At 42.9% G+C, this 22,814-nt stretch overlaps 1 protein-coding gene and 1 non-coding gene across 4 annotated transcripts in view; both read left to right on the top strand.

The window, feature by feature from the left end:
• The window catches only part of HS6ST3 (heparan sulfate 6-O-sulfotransferase 3), a 326,480-nt gene that overhangs the window by 284,848 nt on the left and 18,818 nt on the right, over nt 1-22,814 (top strand). The window lies entirely within an intron of this gene.
• Nucleotides 5,943-6,014, top strand: TRNAG-UCC (transfer RNA glycine (anticodon UCC)). Its single transcript has one exon. It is a non-coding gene; the product is annotated as a tRNA-Gly (tRNA).

Raw genomic sequence — 22,814 nt, 5'->3', positions numbered from 1 at the left:
CTTGGCCTTGTTGAACTTCATGAGGTTCGCACAGGCCTACCTTTCAAAGCTTGTCGAGGACCCTCTGGATGGCATCCCTTCCCTCCAGTGTGTTGACCACACCACACAGTTTGGTGTCATCAGCAAACTTGCTGAGAGTGCACTCAATCCCACTGTCCATGTCGCCAACAAAGATGTTAAACTGCACCAGTCCCAATACTGACCCCTGAGGAACGCCACTTGTCACTGGTCTCCTCTTGGACATCAAGCCATTGACTCCAACTCTTTGAGTGTGACCATCCAGCCAATTCCTTATTTAAAGAGTGGTTCATCCGTCAAATCCATGTCTGTCAATGGAGGGAACACAAATTCACGTAATACTTCACCTACTCAAAAAGATAAATCAAGCTTTGCATTTTTAATCTACTTCTTCTTTCTCTTTAATAGCTCTTTATTCAGATCCAAGGATGCTTTTCATTAATTCTGAATCCCCTTGGCAATGACTTGCTAAATTCTATGAATGATGTGTAAGAGTAGACTGTTTTGCTCTGATAATAGACACAAAAAATCACTTGCTACATGCACCATTTGTATCAGAGGTTATTGAAGTGACTGAACCTACTGTGGTATCTTCATTGAACTTGATGTCGCTTTTATATTCCCTGGTTCTGTCTGTTAAGTTTCAGTAGAAGCCAAATTCATCCACTACGAGGAGCGTGTGAAGTAGTTGCCAGTAATAAGACTTGAGCCGGTGGATGACAAGTGAGCTGAAGATGCCCTGCAGCAATGCTTGTAAGAATAGTGTGTCAGGGAGATCATTTAAAGGCCGTTATTGATTAGGGGAAGATGAATGTGTCTTTTAATGGTATTCTTTGGAGTATCATTGATCTTCATAGAGCCCTACCAAACTGCCTTCAGGTGCTTCACTGAGACCGCCATACGTTGTCGCCTGTGGCTGTGCGGTGATAAATTACACGGCACCGAGCTGATGCTGAGTGCTTCTCTTTCCCTTCAGGCTCTTCACCAAAAGCCCAGCAGCAAGCTCCTGCGAAACTTCACTTGGACACAGCTTCTCTTTGTTTTCTTACATCTCTGGTAGGACTGATCAATCTGCTGTGGTGACTGAGTAAAGCTTCTGAAATTTGGTTAGAAAGTAGCAGGAAAGCGGCTTGCCCCTTCTATACAATTAATTACTTGCAAGTTATGGTTTCTGTTTATGTTTGTTCTCACATAGGCAGGACATGCTGCAAAACAAACATTAGGATTACAGCTGTATTGATCACCTCGATTGATCAGGCCTGATGCCCTGTATCGTGCTGATGTTATCCCAAATACAGGTTCTTTCACCCAGTGTGCAAAAAGCAGATACACACATAGAGTCAAAATGTTTGCTTTATTCCAGTTCTGCACAGAAAAGGGCTCTTAGGCGGTAATTCCACAAAGCTAGCACACCTAGGTGCTCAAAACAAGGCTATGTATTAATGTATAATTACATATATATAAGCTATAACATTTTTATTTGCAATCATTCCACTAAAACCTCTTCTGGTTGGCACAAGTTTTCTTTGTCTACAATTAAAGGTATAAGCCTCTAGAAAATCAATGTGCATGATCAGCGGGTGAGGGTCTTCTTCAGCAGCTGGGCTATGGTTTTCATATTAAAATGAGCAAAATTCACCTAAATGACAAGAATTTTGCAACTAGTTCAACATTTACATGGCCAAACTGCCTAGATCCTGGTACAGCAGGATATGTGGCTGCTTATTTCTTAAATTTAAATACTTAACCAGGTCTTGGTTACCTGACTCCGTCATCAATCTGGCACTCTAGTGACTTACATCACTGACCACTCTTCTCATGGTGAGAAGGTAGCGGGCCTGTTGCTGAAGGCAATCCCGAGCAAAAACAACATTCAGCACTAGACACTACACAAAATTTGTCAAGCAGAGTATAGGCATCTATTTTAAAATTTAGTATGTTTAAATAAAATCTGATTAAAGGATATTTTAAACTTTGCGAACTGTAATTATTTCTGAACAGTGCTTTCCTTTTATCAGGGGAAGTTTGGGGTTTCATATGGCACGAATAAATAAACACTGTGCAGAATGGCTTCATGAAGAATCCATATTGCAGAATTAAAATAATGTGATCATACGCACTTTTTCTTGTTAAGGCAGCTGGGTAACTCGCACGCTGCAATTTAATGCTTCTTTATAGGCAGTAAAAATTCATGCCAGCAGTTCGATAACCAGTATGTTTTGTATTGTTTCTTGCCATGACATAGAATGAGGCTCTTTCTGAAAATCTTTTAGTTGAGTGCTGCGCATATGGAGAATATTAACTATGCATGTATTCTGGAGGTGCTTCTTTTTAAGAAAAATGTCAGATTTTTGTCATGATTTCTGTAGTCTTTGTTCTAATACGTCAACAAGCCACCACAAATTACACAGATGCATTTACTTGTACATATTTTGCATTAATGTAGCTTTGAGACATACTCTTTCACGAGAAAATGCATTTAGTATGAATATTTAAATAAAACTTTTCTTACCTATGAAAGGTGATTAGATGTAGAGCTCCCAGGAGCGTACTATTGAGTTGTAGTTAATGACTATGGAAGTATCAAGAAGACGACTTAAAAAGTGTTAAACTGTTTTGGACAGTCTATATTCATACTCCAAGGTAACTTACTGCATTGTCATTAATTATTTTGGGGTCTAAGTGAAATTATGGAAGCACTCAAAAAATGTTATGCTTTTCCCCTTTTTAATCTAAAAATGTAATCATAGATCTTAAGACAAAACCCATAGTCTTTAATTGTTAAAAAATACTAAATTCACTTGGTTAATTGATTTAAAAAATTTAAAAATATATGGTTAATTAAACATTTTTCTCATTGTTGAGAAAAGCAGCAATTATGCAATGGTTCAGGTGTAATTTAAGTGTTTCGGCTCATCTTCAGGTGAGGAATAATCTCCATAATGACTTTTGGTGATTCATGGCAAACCATGCCTTTAATGCAATAAGGCATAATCATTCACTATGGGATCGAAGACGTTACTTAACATGCATTAAGCACATGTAACAGAATCTCCAGGCAGTCTGCACCAGCATGGCTCGGGTTGGAGTGGCACCTCCTCAGTGTGAGTTCCTCACCGGCTGCGGTTACCCTACAGGATTACCCTAACAGTGAGTGGTTGAGGCTTGAATTCGGTGACAGCATCACAGTCTCTGCTTTTTCTAGAAAAAGTTTTTTTCTGACTGTTGGACCTAGTGAAAGTAGCCATGGAAGGAGGGACCTGAGTTTGACTGTTGGAGGCCCTTGGCATATACTTCCAACCAGCCTTAAAAAAATACATCTGAGAGAGAGGGATGGAGGAATCCTTCTCTTTTCGGTTGTCTGTCCTGATGCTTGCCAGCCTGATCTGACACCACTTCAGCAAGGACCTGTGGGCTGGAGGAGCATGGCTGTCTTCACTGCCCTTGGCCATCACAACTTCAGCTGGGCGCAGGAAGGACTGCCACCCCTCCCTGGCACAGCTGGGCTTAGGGACGAGCCTGTTTCTGACATGGCAATGGCAAGACAAGTCCACAATACAGTGATACGGCCAGGGAGGCTTTGAAGGGGGTTACCTTGATCACTGATTGACTGCTCTGATGTTCATCCAGTTGTCTTGGATGGCAATAAGTTCTCTTCAGGACCCTCCCATGGCCTTGGCTATTGGTGGTAGTACGAGGTGACTTCCCAGCCTGTTCTGCCATCTTGCTGTGCAGCTTTTTGAGGAAGGAGTTTGCTGCTGCCTGAGGGCCTTCTCTGATCACCATTTCAGCCAAAACGCATGCAAAAGTACAAGTATTTCAGATTTTCCTTCAGATTTCTTCATTCCAGGGGACAGACTTTTTTGGCGAAAGTAAAGTTAGTTGCCTGGGAACAGCCCAGACACACACTTGGTATCTCCAGATTTAAAATAATGCTGGGAAACAGGGGGTGTTCCCCCCAAATACTTCTTGGGTGTAAATAAGGACTGCTGCAGTCAAGACTCTCTTTTCTGAACTTATCTCATGTTTTTGTTCTATAAGGACTTTTTCCCAAGAATGCTTGAACAATTCAAGCTGCAAATCTGCAGATTGGTACATAAGCTTTTCCTGGTGACATGTTTATTAATCTTAGTTGTACTGCATCTCTCCAGGTGGGCAAGTTTGACATATTTGCGTTATCAATCTAATCTAAAACCTCTGACATAACCAGACTATCTGATTGTCTCCCGAGTAAAAGCAAAAATATTCTATTTCTTGTAATTCTCTAGATGTGATGAGTTCTTGTAATTGTGATTTTTTTCTGTGCTTCTTTCTGGAAATGACATATTGAGGAAAAGCTGTGCTAAATTTTTACAGTTTAGCACGTGTTTCATGACTATTCTTATCTCTGACAAAATAAGTAAGTAGATAAATAAAATGTTCAGTAGTCCAGGTTTGGCTCTTACGTCAGGTTGGCCCCCTGCACTCATAATCTTTCCCCATTAGGTGACAGTTTAATTATCCTAACGGGCAGTTGTGATTACGGCGTGCAAGGTGACTTGTCAGGTCTTCAGGCATAATCCCATGCGCGTTAGAGGGAAATGCAAATATTAAATGTCAATTCAGAAAGCTGAATCACACTACACACCAAATGGCTTGCCAGGATAGAGCACATACCTAACTGGTGGTTCCATCATATCCTTGAACTTTTTCATCTTGTGTCTTCTCCAGGCTGCCTGGTTTCATATGAGGGGAGAGCAGATCTGTTTACCTACAGAAGACCTGCATCAACCTGGCCTAGAGGCAGCACACACTGGGAGGGCTGAGAGGCTGCGTGGGCAGGAGAGAGTTGTCTGCCACTCTTCAGTGATACTTGGTGCACTTAGCTTATATAATCATAGAATCATGGAATGGTTAGGGTTGGAAGGGACCTCAAAGATCATCTAGTTCCAAGCCCCCTGCCATGGGCAGAGAAATCCTCCACTACACCAGGTTGCCCAAAGCCTCATCCAACTTCCAGGGACGGGGCATCCACAACTTCTCTAGGGAACCTGTTCCAGTACCTCACCACTCTCAGAGTGAAGAATTTCTTCCTTATATCCAATCTAAATCTGCCCTCTTTCAGTTTAAATCCATTGCCCCTTGTCCTGTCACTACACGCCCTTGTAAAAAGTCCCTCTCCAGCTTTCCTGTAGGCCCCCTTTAAGTACTGGAAAGCTGCAATAAGATCACCCTGGAGCCTTTTCTTCTCCAGGCTGAACAGCCCCAACTCTTTCAGCCTGTCTTCATAGCAGAGGTGTTCCAGCCCTCAGATCATCTTTGTGGTCCTCCTCTGGACTCGCTCCAGCAGCTCCATGTCCTTCTTGTGTTGGGGACTCCAGAGCTGAACACAGTATTCCAGGTGGGGTCTCACGAGAGCAGAGCAGAGGGGCAGAATCACCTCCCTCAACCTGCTGGCCACACTTCTTTTGATGCAGCCCAGGATGCAGTTGGCTTTCTGGTTGAGCTTCTGCGGCTCCTCAAGGGTCCCAGGATCTGCCAGTAAACCTGCTGAATTATGTTGAATGATGTTCTCCATGTGGCTTCAAAACTCCACAGAGTTTTGAATTCTTGAGGGCGCTGCCTATTTCCTTTCAATCCATACCTTGATATTGAGTTTGGCTTTTGCTGGCTATTCTTCATGCAGCAACAACAGCACTTTGGGAGATGGCAGAAGCCAGTCTTTTAGAGGTCCAGCAGAATGTGTTTTCCTTTGCTATGGAAAGGAGATCTTTCATCTCAGTGAAAGTCTTCAGCCTGAGAGCTGACAAAGAATAATCCCTAGTCCCAGCAGGACCCCCGTGCCTGCTTTCTGAACAAGCCAATCCAGAAACAAACAGAAGGCACAGGTTATACCTTCAGTAGTGATTTGTGAATTTTATAAAGACATGGTAATTTCTGAAGTTGCGTTGGTGGTATAGTGGTGAGCATAGCTGCCTTCCAAGCAGCTGACCCGGGTTCGATTCCTGGCCAACGCAGAGAAACTTTTTATACAAGGACATGTAGTGATAGGACAAGGGGCAATGACTTTAAACTGAAAGAGGGCAGATTTCGATTAGATACAAGGAAGAAATTCTTTACAAGGAGGGTGGTGAAACACTGGAACAGATTGCCCTGAGAAGCTGTGAATGCCTCATCCCTGAACGTGTTCAAGGCCAGGTTGGATGAGGCTTTGAGCAAAGTGGTCTAGTGGAAGGTGTTTCTGCCCATGGTGGGGGGCTTGGAACTAGATGATCTTTAATGTCTCTTCCAACCCAAACCATTCTATGATTCTATGAAGTTACAATAATACTACAAAGTGGTTTAGGGTAGAAGGTTGATGTTGGTTGATCACAGAGCCTGTGAGGACTAGTATCATTGGCATCTCTTTGGTTGAGCAGTGAGACAAGTAAGGAACTGCAGGGAATCTGCCCTCAACTCCTAAATATTGTGACACTTCAACTAGGACTTCAGAAATCATCTCACAGCTCTGCGGAGTCTCCATCGCACTGTTTCTTTCAGTCCCCGAAACACGAGGTGGCTGTTTTCCTGATTCTCCTCCTGGCAGGGTTCTCGGCAGGCTGCTCGGCCAAAATAGACGTGGGTGAACCCTGTGCCTGGGAGGACAATTCTGTGCAGTGAGAGGTGTCTCTTCTTGGGACAGCTCAGTCTGCACATCTCTTTGATGATGTTCATGATCTGGAGGGGCGCTGTGCTCAGTTCCCGCAGCAGCAGGAGATGGGATCGCTTTGCTTTGCTTTGCAGTGACTCAGTTGAGTAAAAATCTTTCACGTCCAAGTAATTCTGAATCAGCCTGTACTTCTTTCACCAGCAACAGTCAAACTTGCTTTCTTCCTTTTATTTTTCTTTTTCTTTGTCGTTTTCTGCCCAAGAGTGACTTTCACTCCTGTGGCAGAAGAAGTGGTGGAAGCTGCATCTGTTCCAGCGTGCCCGCGGCAGGCAGTAGGGCAACAAGGCAGTACCTCGATTATTTATGGGTGCATTTTTAGGTACGTTGACTGCTCGTATTTGAAACTAGATTTTCCAAGAGGTGCTAGATCCTTTGAAAAAGGACCGGGTGCCTGCTCTCAGCCAGGTGGTGTCCTCCCCCCCGCCATGCTGGGGCTGAACTCCTGCAGCACCCAGCAGTGGCCAGGGGCTCAGGATAGTGCTGTGTCTGGCAAAATACAAAGGGTTTATCTCCAGCAAGAAAGGGAGTTGATGGGATCACGCCAGAGCACTGCCAGGTTTTGCACGCAACAGTGTCGTCTGCCCTTGTCTGACTGCATAGCCTCTGAGCTTGCATGAGAGACAGCAAGAGATGGAAACTGAGGGTAGCCACCAACCTCCTCCCTGGTCAGAAGCATTATCCACAAGGAGACCTATTGAGGTAGTGACCATGCGGACTTCTTTGCATTTTCAGGTGATAGTTTTCTCTCACGTAAGTCTGTGATTATTGGGTTTTATAGCTCAGCAATACAGCTAGATTTTACCTGTCAGTTTATGGGTTAAATGTGGACACAAAAGGGGCTTGATTTGGAACAAACTTTTCAGTGTTGGAAGCATAGAAGGAATGGGATGGCTGGTCTGTTCTCCCCTAATCTGCGCTGGACAAAAATGTTGGGGCAAGGAGGGGAAATGGCTAATGCCAGCTCTGCTGTCTCAGCCAGCAAAGCAGCCTGTTAGGTTAAGCTCCTAAGCTTTTCTTCTGGCATTATATAAAAACATACTGCTACGGCTGAGAATTATTAACATCCAGTTGTGTGGCCTCTGCTTACCTGCAATGAAAGAGAATGGAATAAAAGCAGATAAATCACTTATCTTCGTGATTTTGTCAGGAAACTAAAAAAAAAAAGAAGTGCGAGCAGGTGTTCATGGCGACATATTCTGGTCTATGACCTTTAGTTTAAAGGATTTATTTTGCATTATTCCTTGCTTTACAGCTTTAAAGACATAGTAATGAGGTACTCTCTGTGCATCCTCCTACTCAGAGAAGCTATATTGAGAAGTACAGCTGCAGCCAGCGGGGTGTTAATCACCACTTACCGACAGGCAGGACTAACGCAGGCAATTGGAGAGCGGGGTAATTTTCTATAGGACGTCTGCTCGCACCATCCTGTCCTCCATTAATAGGGTAACATTTGAAACGCTCAAGCATTAGCTGGTTTACTATAGGGAATAGATTTATGTAAACAAACATTATTCTGGGGTGAAATAAACCAAGGTATTAACTGGATAAACGTGACTGTGAAGAGTGCCGATGACAGGAACGCAAGAGAAATATACAGCAGTCTTCTGTGAGATGCCAAGTACCTCCCACAGCCCGGGACAGTGGGCTTGGTGAGCTGTGGGCTGCTAATGTTAACGTGAGATTTCCCTGCACTCCATCAAGTTGGAAAGGGATTTATCGTCTTCCTGCCTCTTGCTGCTGGCCTTGACACTAGGGAGTTTCAGTGTCTAGTGTTGTTCCAGACAACTATCATTAGAACAGTGATTATTCAAGATAATAATTAAATCCTTGTACCGGGGTCCCATCACAGTGTTGTCTCCTGCAAATTATGTCATCTTCTGGCTCTTCACAATTTGTGCCCTTGTTCAGTTTTAAATTTTTTTTTTTTGAAAAAAGCTTCCATTAAGGATAACATTACAAGCACAAAGGACTGTATTAATTTTAGGTCTCTATTACCTTTTCCAATATTACTCAAAATTTAGATTGTCTTGAATACCAGGGGACCAACATGATGGATCCAAGTGACTAATAGCAGTAGGATAAGAGGTTATTACATCCCAAAGAATTATGAGTCTCATAAAATATTATTAAATGTTAATGCGTTTGATTTTTCTCTTAAAATTATTCAAACAATTTTACTATCACTGGGTAGCTGGCAATTTGCAAGAGAGTAATCAGAAAATATTCCAAGGAAAATGTGAATACATAGGTTTTAGATTGTTTCATTATGTGTTATTTTACATTTGTTATGACTTTTAAACTTAATTATCTCACAGGGTAGATAGTGATGCACTCAGTGATTTGCCAGACACCGAAATATTAAAATATAATGACTCATGGTGGAATATATGCATCCACATATTTTCAGTTTTATTGCTTGCCTTTTAAAATATTTAGATCCAGAGCACGAATTGACACTAGCTCTCTCTTTGTTTTAATAGTTCTTTAAATAGGAAGAAAAATCCCCATTTTAAAGAGAAATAAGAAAATGGCTAAGAGCTTTGACCCTTTTATGGTGGTAGTCTGGCTTCTCTTGGCTTACCCTCATCTTTAGGAGCTAGATGGTTACATATATCAAAACACGTCCCGGATCCAATTCAATGAACATTTGTTTCTCAAAAGAAACCATGCAGAGGTCTAAGGGAAATTTGACGAGTGATTTTTCTTTTCTCGTGGTTTTATTATTTGCGTGTGTACTGGGTGTTCCATTTTTCAGAGGCTGCTCTTAATGTTTTTATGATTAAGTCTTTTGATTTGCAAAGTGGAAGATGGAGAAAAATAGCCACAGACCTGAAGCATTTAGAAAACTTTTCTACGCTTTTGTCTTTAAAGGGCAAGGAGAAATAGGTTAGGTGAGTTACATTTTCCCCTGTGATTCAAACTTGACGTGTGAATTTATCAGATGTGATAGCTACGAACACAAAGAGGTGAGGGGTCCCTGCCTCTTTGACTTCATGCTGGTCTATGAACGGTGCAAGGAAAATATGCTGGGTATGAATATTCGGTATTCACTCACCTACCATCTTCTTTAGTCAGGAATTTATGAAGTAGAAGCAGCTTTTTTGTCCGTAAGTCCATCGATGATTTGGTTTTGGAAAGACGCATTGATGGATCAGGAGTGACCAGAGACACAGGGAAGTGGGACACAGTTTGTCTCTCTCTCCTGCAGGCTCCTTGTGTGACTCTGATTACTTAATCTCTCTGTCTAAAGGCAGAGATGATAATATATTCTTACTTGGATGGGATGACATATCCATTCCTTGGTCTTGAAACACTGTGATGGCTGGATGCATACAGACATCTGGATAGGTCTAGGATGGGGATCGATTTTAGCAGCACACAGTGCACCAACAGAAGCTGCTGGTGAGTCTGTAGGTGTTGCATCCTCCCACAGAAAATTTCCTCCATTAGCTCCTGCTTTAATCCCTTTCCCTTTCACCAGAGCTAGTGTCCATGCTGTGATTGAAGTAATTAATGTCAATCATTCAGTGGACAGAGAGGATGGCATACGTAGGACCTAAGGGGAATTTCAGTTGCGTAGACCTTCGGCAGCAACAGATTTCACTCTGCTGGCTGAACGTTGATACTTGGGAATAGGCAGGTAAAAATAGATCCAGAGGGCAGATAAAAGACTACTTTTACAGCAGCTGAAGTATATGGCAGTTTAAAGCAATAGCTTTTTGCTTTGTGTAACAGCCCTGCCATATTTGAGATGTTTATGGAGAAGATATTGCTTTGGCTTGCCTCTCAGCCTGCAGGTCCTTGGCTGCCTTATACTTAACGGTTTATAGTTTGATATGGAGGTGAATCTGGAAAAAAAAAGAGCTGTTTTAGAAAGAGAGATGAATACCAGTGAATGAGGGTGGGATTTCCTCTGACAGAGCAGCGTCTAAACCAGAAGACAGCTGACACACCTCCTCTAAACAAACACCAATGCACAGATTTGTCCAGGGCCCATTCCTGACGCAGAAGGCTCGTTCTCGCAGTGGCCAGCATTACAAAACCATTGGGTTGGCTGTGTGAGAAGGAGATGCTACCCCAGACTTTGTTTGGAGCATCTAAAGGCTGTGTGATCACTCCTGCATCCGCTTAACTGTGCTTCAGAACCCGCTTTGTACCAAGCATGGGTACTGTTGGTTATGGGTCAGCCTCGCTGTTAGCGAGAGGATTCATATCTCATGGTGGTACGGCAGCTTATCACAGGGGAGGGCTGCCCTCCACTGAGATAAATTATGGTGCCAGCAGGCAGGAGCTGATGCCAGTGATTAAACCCATCGCCTGCTCTCTCTGCTGTTCAGAAAAAAAAAAAAGAAAATATTTTTGCATGTGGAAACTTGACAAGGAATTAGAAAATGAAATACTAAAAAAAAAATCCACTTTTTTTTTTTTCTCTTGGTTTCATTCAATTCTGTATCCTCCTTTGAGGTATTTCTGAGGCAGTGTACGCTCTGCTGAGCAGCGGAGCGTTGTTTGGCAGGTGTCACCAGGTGGCACTGCTTTCAAAATGTCATTGTGCACTAGGAAACGCAGAGATTGGCATCTCTTTCCTGCTGACATTTTAATACACCTTTCTGATGAGGGCATCGCTGTGTGAGAGGCCAGAGAGTTTGCTTTTGGTCGACACCTTTGATTGAAGTTGCTCCCTGGGAACAGGGCACGGAGGTTTGGCTGAGCGTCTTGAAAGAAGGGATCGCCTGCGTGTTATTTATGACAATCTCTGCTCCAGGATGAGTGTCTAAATGTAAATTACTCAATTTGCCTTTAGAGTATATCCACTCTGATTTCTTCTCCACTGAGAAACCAGTCTGCAGGGCGCTGACATCTGCTAGCATTCAGAAAAGAAGCAACACATGTTCCTAGAAGTTAAAAACAGAAGAGACATACTGCATTTTCTAACATTGTTTTTCCCTCTGCCAGTGCCAGTGTTTGTTCCCAGTACTTGAGTCTGGCTATGCTTAATACAACTCCAACTGATTTAGGTTAGTACAGTTGCCATCATTTCTCAGAGAAAATAGTACCTCTGCCATCCAGCTATCTCTTATTCCATTTAATTTACAGGGTTTTAAAATTATTGGCATGTCTTTCCTTACTGTTTAGTCATTTACTTTTCCCTAATTTATTTCTGTCCCCTCTTTGTTTGTAAGCTTTAAATTATGAAGTTTTAAATTGCATCATCCTTAAGGGACCCCATCTTACAACTGTTGACATTAAGGGAGGCAGTTCTTCCCTTTTACTCGGTGCTGGTAGGACATCTGGCAAGACCACATCTGGAGCGGTATGTCCAGTTCTGGGTTCCTCTTTATAAGACACGGGCATACTGAAGCAAGTCCAGTAAAGGGTCACTAAGATGATTAAAGACCTAGAGCACCAGACATATGAGGAGAAGCTGAGAGAGCTGGCACTGTTTAGCCTGGAGAAGAGAAGGCTCAGGGGATCTCATCAATGTATATAACTACCTGAAGGGAGGGTGCAAGGTGGACGGAGCTAGGCTCTGCTCAGTGGTGCCCAGTGACAGGACCAGAGGCAACAGGTGCAAACTAAAACACAGAAGGGTCCCTCTGATCATCAGGAAACACTTTTTTGCTGTGAAGGTGACCGAGCACCAGCACAGGTTGCCCTGTGTTGGTTGCCTCCCACAGAGAGGTTGCAGAGTCTCCATCCTCAGAGATATGCAAAAACCAACTGGACATGGTCCTGAGCAAACTGCTGTAGTTGAATCCACTGTCTTCAGAGCTCAAAAAGTGAGTTAATACAGCCTGGCGTCATAGATTTGCTCCTGTCCTGTCAAGACTTTTTTGCTGTTCCCTCCGGCTTGTTATTATTTTTTCTTATCCCAAAACGTAATTAATTCAGACATTAATGTGCTCAAGTCAGCAAGGTCACACCATACAATGGGATACTTCTGAGTGTGAAGTGACAAATTTCCCTTTTTTCCCCAAAGTGTATATGTAAAAAGCACTTCCCATATTATTCCATATTTCTGAGTCCTAAATGTTTCCATCCCATAAAATACTTGTTTCAGATTACATTTTTCTCATGTGTTTCCATACAATTTTCTATGATTTTTATATCGGAGGCTCCGGGGTGACCTTATAGCGGTCTTCCAGTACCTCAAGGGGGCCTACAAGAAAGATGGGGAGAGGCTGTTCAGGAGGGCCAGCTGTGATAGGACAAGGGGTAATGGTTTTAAAATAGAGGGAGGTAGATTCAGGTTGGATATTAGGAAAAAATTTTTTACCATGAGAGTTGTAGAACACTGGAACAGGTTGCCCAGAGAGGTGGTGGATGCTCCATCCCTGGAGACGTTCAAAGCCCGGTTGGATGAGGCCCTGAGCAACCTGATCTAGTTGGAGATATCCCTGTTCCTTGCAGGGGGGTTGGACTAGATGACCTTTGAAGGTCCCTTCCAGCCCTAACGATTCTGATTCTATGATTCTGATTCTATGAACTTAGTGTCATCATCACATTTAATTAGTGCACTTAGTATGTTTTCTTTTAAAGTATTTAATCATAGTATCTTACACTAGATAACATTGCATCCAATAACATTGATCAAAGTAGCACCCATTATACATTCCTTCTTGCAGTATTTCCAGACTTGATGTTAATTTCTATTTTTCTCCTCATCATTTAATTACCAGTCTATATGACCATGTCAACAGCTGAGAAATGTTAGCATTTTTTTTGCAGATTTATGGGACAATATTAGATTTTATAGCAGTTCGTATACGTTGATTGCACTCCTCTAATACCTGCACTGTGATGATTGAAATCCCTGCAAGTTCATGCTGCACAAGAAGTCAGCTGCCTTCTACTGGAATTCAGATATATGTTTAAAGGACTAATTTCCATCCCGTTTCTAAAACTCTTGATGTCTGAGCTTACAATTTATGGGCAAAATTGCTATCACTTATCAAGCTCTTTGCTCAGGCAACCCACCACTGCATTTCTCAATGAAATCCCTCAATGTTTTTGGTTCTTATCAGAAGCAGAAGGGATCGAATAACCCCACGCTTACCATGCATATGCCAAACAGCATCCTAATGTCCTCTGGCCAGTGACAGCAATGAACAGGTCTTGGCAAAACCTCCGACACAAAAAAAGTTTGAAAAATGAATTGGACCATCATTTATTTTGACTGATATGGCAATAAACCAATGACTCAATGGATCACTGAGCAGCCACACTTACGAAGCTGGAGAACTCAGCACAACAGTGAAACAGGACAAGTAGCACTTGACTTTTTAAATGCCAAAGAGATAACGATCTTTTAAAAGTTGGTATTTTGTAAAAGAAGTGATGCAATCAAGTAATTTTTCCAGTAATGTTATGCACATCATCTGGGGAAAATGTCTTTGCCAGCTGGTCATCAAAGACTATGATTGCTGTGTTGCTCACCCATTGCTGAAAAGAAAGGAGCTTCTACCAAGTGCAGGCAATTAAGTACTCGGTGTGATGACTGTCAGTCATTGAGTTGCATTTGATCTAACCTCGTTGACATCAAGGAAGGGCTGAGGGTGGCTGTGACAGGGGGTTTCAAACAAAAGTGAATATAATGATATAGAGGGAGCTCAACTGGAGCGCACCTTCAGAGAACGAACTCACTCCATGTCTCGCAGACAACTGTCTTAGGAGGGAATAAATCACGTCTGGAGGCACCCACCTTTCTCTCTTCACCGCAGAGGTTACTGAAATGCCTAGCGGCAACTAGATTTATGACATTGGCTGACGGCAAGTGAAATAGGTCTTACTCTAAAAGTCCCATGAGAGCAGGTATCAGCAGAAGTCAAAAGGCAGTATGTTAAACTGAAGATACTTTGAATGTGCTTACACTACCGTTTTCATCCTAAAAGACAGGTTAGAAATAGGAGATACTAACATTTAAGAGAGCTCAGTAAAAAAGCTGCGTTTGAATGCCTGTAACAGTTACATGTTTTCTCTCTTAGATAAATGTTCCCATTCCCAGTGCCAAATTCTCAAGAGGAAGGTTTTTATCCACATAATTAAATTAAAATAAAATGTCAAAAGAGTAAGGAAAACCAGACACAGCTGTTATCAAACCATCAAGATCTGTGCTACACCATAGTGCACTGGCAGAGTGTAGTCCCAAGGCTTCCAGAGCGAGGACAGTTAAGCCAAAAATGGTTTACAGAGACCAACTATTTCAGTGCTTCACAGCCAACCACACACATGGCAATTCTGAGGTCACAACAGGGAAGAGTAAGAGGAAATTTGCCCAACAGAGTCTATAGATTAGGGCAATGGTTATTTAGAAGAGATTTCACAAAAATCAGTATTTCAATTTACTAAATGTTTGAGAGAAAAAGAGAGATTCAAGAGTTCGGTAGTGTCCTACAGAATTCAAAGACCAGAGGAAATATAAAAAAGCAAAAGTTTATGGAATTATTGTCTCCAAAGAGTCTCCAAAGCTTTGATTGTCTGAAAAAAAAAAAAAAGAGATAATGAGTAATGAAAAAGAAGAAATCAAAAATCACATATAATCTTGTTCATAATCATTGATATTGTGTCCCATAGAGAGTCATATGATTTTTTGGGGGTCATATTTCATATAATCATAGAATGGTTTGGGTTGGTAGGGACCTTGAAGAGAATCTAGTTCCAATCCCCCTGCCATGAGCAGGGACATTCTGTATTTTAAAGATAGAAAACGCCCATGCTATCTCAAAAATTAAACTGGAGTCTGTCTTCTTTGAAGCATGCTGGTTTGCCCTCTCCTGGTTTACCCTTGCACAGTGGTGCTACTTGATGAGTCAGGGCGAAAGCGTCTCACTGGGTTTACCCAGTCTTTCACCTCTACTTTTCAACCTGGACTCTTGCAGGTGTTAGGACAGAGGTAGGTCCCATAGCCATGGCTTCTCTGCTCCTGTCAGCTGTGGTGTCTCCTTCTCACAGACTCTTGTGTTCTGGAGCAAATGCAAAACGTCTCCAGAACTGAAGCGATATTGCAATAATTATTTGCTTACCCATATTTACATCATTTATTTGCGCTTTGACTGAACAAATCCCTGTTGGAGAAAATATAACTGCAATTACTTTAATTCAGAGCATGGACAGTTCACCTATCATCCAGCTAATTTACTGTGCTCACAACTGTCTCTCTGCATAATGAATTAGATAATAACTTTTTTAATGTCCACAAATAATTGAAGTCCTAGTTCAGCAAGGCAGTTAAATCCTGTCTTTAACTTTGTACAAAGTAGTAATGGCGACAAGATAGCCAACTGGTGCCTTGTACCATCTCATCGAACTGTTATTTTTCAAGTAACTTTGCTTGTGAAATTGTGCTTAGTAGTGATTATGAAGTGGTAGGCCAATTTTAAAATCAAGTTTTCTGTGTAGCCTAGATGTGCTTCTTCTTAAAGGGTGTTTGTTGTGTTATTTGTTGATTGAGTGACAATATATTGCGTCCATACGTCCTCTGGATTAAAAAAAAAAGAAAGGTTTGTATTATTTGTGGATGTATTGAATATTCCTTTTATATTAGGCATTTTTTTTCTCTGTCAACTGTTTGGAGACAGATCTTGCACTCAAGAATATCTTTTAGTGTGAAATATGTGTACGAAAATAAGACATGCCACGTGAACATCCTTCTTTTAATCGTCCATTACCTGTGTCAGTTATTCCTAGCGTCTACCACTAAGTGAGCGCTCCGAAAACACATTACTGCCTTATTAATGTCAGTCATTTCCTTATTAAGATTTGTACTGCCTGAAAGATGCAATGAAAAATAAGAGACAGCCATTTCCAAACAAAAAGTGAGAGAAAGAGCAGATCATGTAGTAGTGATGATATTTTCACACCAATAACCGTTTCATCATCCCGGGCCACACACACTTTCAAACAGTACACACAGCAAGACTATAAGGCAGATAAATTACTAAATCTTCAAGATGCTGATATTTTAAAATACTGTTTCTCAAGTTCAGGATTCCAGCTGGAATTGAAAAGATGTGGCCTGATTTCCAAAGATGTTGGTATCTAATGAAGTAGCCTGAGGAGAAGGACTTGGGAGTACTGGTGGACGAGAAGCTCAATATGAGCCGGCAATGTGCTCTTGCGGCCCAGAAGGCCAACCGCGTCCTGGGCTGCATCAAGAGGAGCGTGGCCAGCAGGTCAAGGGAGGTGATTCTCCCCCTCTACTCTGCCCTCGTGAGACCTCACTTGGAGTACTGCGTCCAGTTCTGGAGTCCCCAACATAAGAAGGACATGGACCAGTTGGAGAGGGTCCAGAGGAGGGCCACGAAGATGATAAGAGGGCTGGAGCACCTTTCCTATGAGGACAGGCTGAAAGAGTTGGGGCTGTTCAGCCTGGAGAAGAGGAGGCTCCGGGGTGACCTTATAGCGGTCTTCCAGTACCTCAAGGGGGCCTACAGGAAAGATGGGGAGAGGCTGTTCAGGAGGGCCAGTTATGATAGGACAAGGGGTAACGGTTTTAAAATAGAGGGAGGTAGGTTCAGGTTGGATATTAGAAAAAAATTTTTTACCATGAGAGTGGTAGAACACTGGAACAGGTTGCCCAGAGAGGTGGTGGATGCTACATCCCTGGAGACGTTCAAGGCCAGGTTGGACAAGGCCCTGAGCAACCTGATCTAGTTGGAGATATCCCTGTTCCTTGCAGGGGGGTTGGACTAGATGACCTTTGAAGGTCCCTTCCAGCCCTAACCATTCTATGATTCTATGAGATGCCAAGCCATAAGCAGCGAGTTGCCAAGGCTGAGTCTCATACTCAAAACCTTGCCCATTCCACTATCACGGGAAGCCTTAGTTGTGATTAGTAAGGTTTCTCAGGGGTCTGCAGTTTCGTTTCTGTGGATGTGCAGTGCAGCTGCCTGCTCTGAGGGGTCTAAGAGTCCTCCCCACAAGTCCTTCTCGGGAAGCACAAGCGGGGAACGCCTTGCTTCAGGAGCTGTGCGGTGCAGGTGGCACCTGCAGGTGTAAACAAGTGCCACACCGTAGTCACGCCTGCTTTTGTCAAAAGCTAGTGGTGATGTGTAGAAAGTAAGAGATGTTTCTTCGTTTTCTTCCACTGCGTAGGGGACTGAAGCTTGCCTCTCCCATTGCTCATGAGTCCGTTACAGCTCCGTGCCTCCCACCTCTTCAAGGAAGGAATTTGTCCCCAGTCTTCTGTGCTGTTTCATTTTGACCTGAAAGAAATCAAGATTCAGTGGGCAAAGGTGCGAGGATATGACTATAAGGATGATTGTGACAGTAGAAGCGATGAGGAGATGTAACGTTCTGTACCCTGAGCAGAGTCTGTGCGACATACTGTAAATAAAACATTGAACTGCATTCTTTCAGGTGACGATAAAAAGAAATATTGAACAGGCATCTCACTTGCAGAGTACTGCCTGTTCTCTGCACTGAACAAAGCCAGGGTCATGTGGAAAAATAATAATTCTTATTGCAAATAAATAGGATATCATAATGGCAAAATGAAGCTGCACAAATATTATTATTTCTGGCATTTCTAACTCTGAGAACAATATTTCACCTTGTAACAGAGGCTTTTATACATTTATTTTCTCATGGAATTGACATGCTACTGGTATTATATACGTTGCACTCCTTTAAATTTTATGCATGATATTCAACATTTAAGGAATTTGATATTTCAGTTGTGTCATTTACTTTCTTCTCATTCATGTAGTTTTAGTACACTGGAGCGAGGAAATGTGTATCACATGGAAAGAATTGCAGAACTTAGGTAAGTTAGGGCAGACACAGAAGCAGCGCGCAGGGCAGCAAAGCTAAGCAGATCATCCTGGCATGGTTGCACACATAAATCCGCAGTAACTTCTGCGCAGTTGTAACAGGCTAGAGACCCCGGCCCTGGTTTGATAAAACAGACAAACTGGCTTTAGATCTCCTAGTACTTGCTCAAAAGCGGGGTGAGCAAATTGTTCAAAGTACTACTCCAGCATAAACTCACTGTGCCAATTCAAGCTGTTCAGGAGAAGTTGATAAATTGTTTTTGTGCCAGAATAGGTGGGTTTGCTCTGTGTTGCCCTGTGCCCCATCTGATACCATCTGTCCTCTCACTTCTGGCACATGCAAACGCATCAAACCAGCACAGGCATTTTATCATGTACCCTCTCTCATTCATATTGCCCATGTTTGCCATGGGTCATCTTTGCCTTGCCAGGCCACCTAACCACACACAGGCCTGGCATCAAACAGTAGTGGAGTTGTCAGGAGGGGAGTGAGCCATTTTTCAGCCTACATGAAGATCACAGCTGCCCTGTCTGCGATGTGACCTCAATGGGATGCTCCTCTCCTGCCTCCTGAACCTTGGCAGTTGATTCTGCGTTCAATCTTTTTCCATGGTTCATTTGTCTTTCAGAGCTTACATGGTGTTTGATGTTGCCTCCTACCAAGCCCTGGTAATAATATATTTTCTGATAGTCTTTTTGTAAATGAATGGAAAGTGTTCATTTTTTACAAGTGGTTGAGAAAGAACTGCCATTTGTAACACCCACATTACGAAATCCATTTTTAAGAAAACAGAATTCTTACTAAAGGTGAGAGAACATTTTCTCTGGCAAGCATGACATCCAAATTCTTCTTTACGCTTATGACTAAAACTGTACAGATCTTTTGTCTTTATTTTTTTGCTTTGAATTAACTCATCAGCATGTGAGATACTTCTCTTACCAATCTTTATAAAAAAATCACTATGACTATGTGGGTGGCTTGAAGTAGCAGAGCGATGGCTGAGCTGAGTCAGACCAAAGGTCCATCTAGCCTAATACATTGTCTCCAACAGTGAACTGATATACAAGGAGGACAAGAACAGGGCAAGCACATAATAATGATACCCTTGAACATACTCCTGTAGCTGAAAAATTCAAGGCTTGAGAATTTCTTGCCTATTGGAAATGTCTCTGTATTTAATAGCTCTTGATGCATTTATCTTTCATGAACTAGTTGAGTAGCTTCTTGAACTCCTTTTTAATATGACTTTTTTTGTTCAACTGTCTTTACAGGACATGATGTAAATCACCCCAATGTTTCCGGGGTGATCTTATAGCAGCTTTCCAGTGCCTAAAGGGGGCCTACAGGAAAGCTGTTGAGGGACTTTTTACAAGGGCGTGTAGTGATAGGACAAGGGGCAATGGATTTAAACTGAAAGAGGGCAGATTTAGGTTAGATAAAAGAAAGAAATTCTTTACATTGAGGGTGGTGAGGTACTGGAACAGGTTGCCCAGAGAAGTTGTGGATGCCCCGTCCTAGGAGGTGTTCAAGGCCAGGTTGGATGAGGCTTTGGGCAGCCTGGTGTAGTGGAGGGTTTCCCTGCCCAAGGCAGGGGGGTTGGAACTAGATGATCTTTGAGGTCCCTTCCAACCCTAACCATTCTATGATTCTATGATTCTCCTAAAGCCTTTTTAGAAAGCCAAAGCCAAGTTCAGACTAGGTTTAACAGAACTAAGTCCTATTGCAATACTAAAATATTGTAACTGTTATAGGATGTCCTGCATTGGAAGTTACACTGAGGTTTTTCAAAACCATTTCTGGCTCTCAGATTTGTTAAGAAAACCTGAACTGATTGTAATGTACATAATGCACAGGGATCTAATTGAGCCCTTGGAGAACTTATATATCTGGGATGCAGAAATTGGGTGGATTCAGTTTCAATGACCTAACATTTGAAAATCCCAATTAAACCAAAATCTCTATCCTGGTAGCTTGTAGAGGGAGAGGCATAAACAAGGGAAGAGCTAGGAAAATGTGGCGAGGCAGCCACATACCTAAACCAACACATCTCTGGGTGGGACCTGCCCTCAGCCTGCTTTCATGCATAAGCTGCACAGCCCCTGCTCCAGCCCTTGCACGCTGCCAGCACAGTGTTGCTCACCAGCCTGGGCTGCAGCTCCAGGATGCCATTGCATCTTCCACAGCCAGGAGGAAATGGCCTGCCTTTTGTAGGCAGGATCTAAACCTTAGTTAATTACTCAATTCATGCCAGCTGGGTAATAATAATAGGATGCCATAATTCCCCCTTTTTGTTTTACAGTTTTTTGTTTTCAAAGGCAAGAAGGCTTTACAGTGAGCAGAGACCCAGTCCATTCATTCTAACTCCAGCACACTTCCCTCCCATGAACATCACATCAGGGCTTGCAGCTTTACCTTCTTCACTGAAGGACTCTCACTCCGGCTCTTTTGGCTCTGGCTCTCAGCTCAGGCTCCAGTGAGGGAGTCAGGGTCCTCAGGGTCTCACAGATGTATCACATTGGGGTCACCAGTTGTTGCTCACCAGCCTGGGCTGCAGCTCCAAGGATGCCATTGCATCTTCCACAGCCAGGAGAAAATGGCCTGCCTTTTGTAGGCAGGGTCTAAACCTTTGTTAATTAGTTAATTACTCAATTCATGCCAGCTGGGTAATAATAATAGGATGCCATACACAGCACTGCAGCTGATGAGGATTTTGAGTGACACCATCCCACTCACTTTTTCTCTGCAGCCAGCTCCATGTGCAGAGAAATTTGGTGCAGGAGCAAATGAGCTTAACCTCAGCTAGAAAAAAATCGGTTTTCTTCTGTATCAGCCCAACAGTCCATCGCACACGTGAAGGCTCTTTTTCCTCTGCAGCTTCTCTAGGCATAAAGTTATGCTGCTGCTACTGTGGGAGGACACAAATAATGAGGGGAAAAAGAAGAAAAGAAATCGAGAAGAAAAAAAAAGTGGTGCTAAAGAATGAGAGAAAAGCTAGGGGGAAAAGAAGAATTAAAATGCACATGTAGTAAGTGCTAGTAAAAAACACAGTGGTTTTCATATGTCTGATGAATCACAACACTGCCTTCCCAATTTGAGTATTGTGCTCAGGGCTCACCAATTTAAGAATTTTATCCCCAGATCCTTTGCTCCAAGGCATTAGCATGGAGTTTTCATTAAAATCAGGTGGGTTTTTTTGAATTCAAGGTTCAGTCTCTGTGTTATGTATGTTTGTAAGCCATTGGTTTGTTCTGTCTGTTTAGTTTGCTTGCCTTTTTACGATAAATGCAGGCATGTTTTAGGATTAGATAAAGAGAATTGCATTTAAGAGTAAAAAAATATTTCAAGGAAACTGCATTCTTCTCTGATTGCCTGGTCTGTTGCTGTTTCCACAGCATTTGTCCTAAATATGTCTTCCTGTTCTGTCAAGAATACTGGGACAAAAGGAAAAACAATTAGGTTAGGGCAGAGTTATATGAATCATAGAATCATAGAATGGTTAGGGTTGGAAGGGACCTTAAAGATCATCCAGTTTCAAACCCCATGCCGTGGCCAGGGACACCTTCCCCTAGATCAGGTTGCTCAAAGCCTCACCCAGCCTGGCCTCGAACACCTCCAGGGATGGGACATCCAAAGCTTCTCGGGGCAATCTGATCCAGCGTTTCACCACCCTCAGAATTAAGAATTTCTTCCTTAAATCTAATCTAAATCTACCCTCTTTCAGTTTAAAGCCATTGCTCCTTGTCCTATCACTACATGCCCTTGTAAAAAGTCCCTCTCCAGCTTTCTTGTAGGCCCTCTTTAGGTACTGAAAGGCTGCTAGAAGGTCTCCACAGAGCCTTCTCTTCTCTAGGCTGAATAAACCCAACTCTCTCAGCCTGTCTTCACAAGAGAGGTGCTCCAGCTCTCAGATCATCTTCGTGGCCGTCCTCTGGACTCGCTCCAGCAGCTCCATGTCCTTCTTATGTTGGGGACTCCAGAGCTGAATGCAATACTCCAGATAGGGTGTCATGAGAGCAGAGTAGAGGGGCAGAATCACCTCCCTCGACCTGCTGGCCACGCTTCTTTTGATGCAGCCCAGGATACGGTTGGCTTTCTGGGCTGCCAGCGCACATTGCCGGCTCATGTTGAGCTTCTCATCCACCAGCACTCCCAAGTCCCTCTCCTCTGGGCTGCTCTCAATTCATTCTCCGCCCAGCCTGTACTTGTGCTTGGTATTGCCCCGACCCAGGTGCGGGACCTTGCACTTGATCTTGTTGATGTTGAGGAGAAGGGGAGTCTGTACCTTCCCTTCCCTTCAGCCCCTCTGCTTCCAACAAAGTGGGCTGGGCTGTCTGCC

Source organism: Tauraco erythrolophus, chromosome 1, assembly GCF_009769465.1.
Source record: "Tauraco erythrolophus isolate bTauEry1 chromosome 1, bTauEry1.pri, whole genome shotgun sequence".
Taxonomy (NCBI): Eukaryota; Metazoa; Chordata; class Aves; order Musophagiformes; family Musophagidae; genus Tauraco; species Tauraco erythrolophus.
The sequence above is the reverse complement of the archived record's forward strand: the minus strand, read 5'-3'. Positions and strand labels throughout refer to the sequence as shown.